General features: G+C 36.3%; 1 non-coding gene across 1 annotated transcript; it reads left to right on the forward strand.

Annotated features, from left to right (window-relative positions):
* The first annotated feature begins 907 nt into the window (after positions 1-907).
* LOC136317987 (U6 spliceosomal RNA) lies at positions 908-1,010 on the forward strand. Its single transcript, XR_010727970.1, has one exon. It is a non-coding gene; the product is annotated as a U6 spliceosomal RNA (small nuclear RNA).
* Positions 1,011-1,424: the final 414 nt, after the last annotated feature.

A 1,424-nucleotide genomic window follows, 5' to 3' on the forward strand; every position in this document is an offset into this window, starting at 1 on the left:
CAGACTGGTGCAGCCACTGTGGAAAACAGTATGGAGATTCCTCAAAAAACTGAAAATCGAACTGCCTTTTGACCCAGCTATCCCACTTTTAGGAATATACCCCAAGGACACCATAGAACGGCTCGAAAAGGAGAAATGTACCCGCATGTTTGTGGCAGCATTGTTCACAATAGCGAAGATCTGGAAACAGCCCAAGTGTCCGTCAGAGGACGAGTGGATTAAAAAACTTTGGTACATATATACTATGGAATACTACTCAGCCATAAGAAATGATGACATCGGATCATTTACAATAACATGGATGGACCTTGATAACATTATACGGAGTGAAATAAGTAAATCAGAAAAAAACTGAGATGAATCCATACATAGAAGGGACATAAAAATGAGACTCAGAGACATGAACAAGAATGTGATGGCAACAGGGGCGGGGGGTTGGGGGAGGGGGGATGGGGTGAAGAAGGAGAGAGGGGTTAGGGGAGGGGAGGGGCACAAAGAAAACCAGATAGAAGGTGACAGAAGACAATTTAACTTTGCGGGAGGGGTATACAGCACAATCAAATGTCAAAATAATCTAGAGATATTTTCTCCCAACATATGTACCCTGATTTATCAATGTCACTGCATTAAATTTAATAATAATAAAAAAAAATTAAAAAAAAAAGAAAAATCATAATGGACATGCAATTACAATTAGAACTAAACAATAAAGAAACTGCATGGGATTAAAGTACATGGAGAACAAATAAAGCTGTACTGAGATAAAAATGTAAAATTTTAAATGATCATATTAGAATAAAAAAGGAAAAACCTAACCTTAGTAGCAATCAGGGAATGCTTATTATAAAACAAAAGTAAATACATTATACACTTCTCAGATTGGGGTCATTTAAAAAGACCAAGTATGGTGCTTGTTTGGGCAGCACATACATTAATATTAGAATACAGAGAAGATTAGTGTGGCATCTGCACAATGATAACACGAAATTTATGAAGCGTTCCATATTTTTAAAAAATGATAAAATATACAAAGACCAAGTATGAAGCTCTGACAACTCCCAGACACTATATACTGCTTGTGCAAGTGAATATAAACTGTACTTGGTGAGAGTAGAAACTGGTGCAAACACTTAGACAAACCAAGGCTCACTTTCACAAACCTGATGGGTGAACAATTCTGCACTAACTGTATATAGAGAAGCTTTTGCGCATGTGCCACAAAAGAAATGGGCAGGAATGTTCATATCAGGATTATTTGTGATAGCCAAACAAACAAACAAACAACCTGGAAAAAAGTCAAATGTTTAATAACAGCACACTAGACATATAATTTGTGGTATAGTTGCAAAACTGAATGTACTACAGCACTGAAAGGGAAAGAATGAATCTAGAAGATTTAATATTATGCGAAAAGGATACATTCT

The sequence above is a fragment of the Saccopteryx bilineata genome, chromosome X (assembly GCF_036850765.1).
Source record: "Saccopteryx bilineata isolate mSacBil1 chromosome X, mSacBil1_pri_phased_curated, whole genome shotgun sequence".
Classification (NCBI taxonomy): domain Eukaryota; kingdom Metazoa; phylum Chordata; class Mammalia; order Chiroptera; family Emballonuridae; genus Saccopteryx; species Saccopteryx bilineata.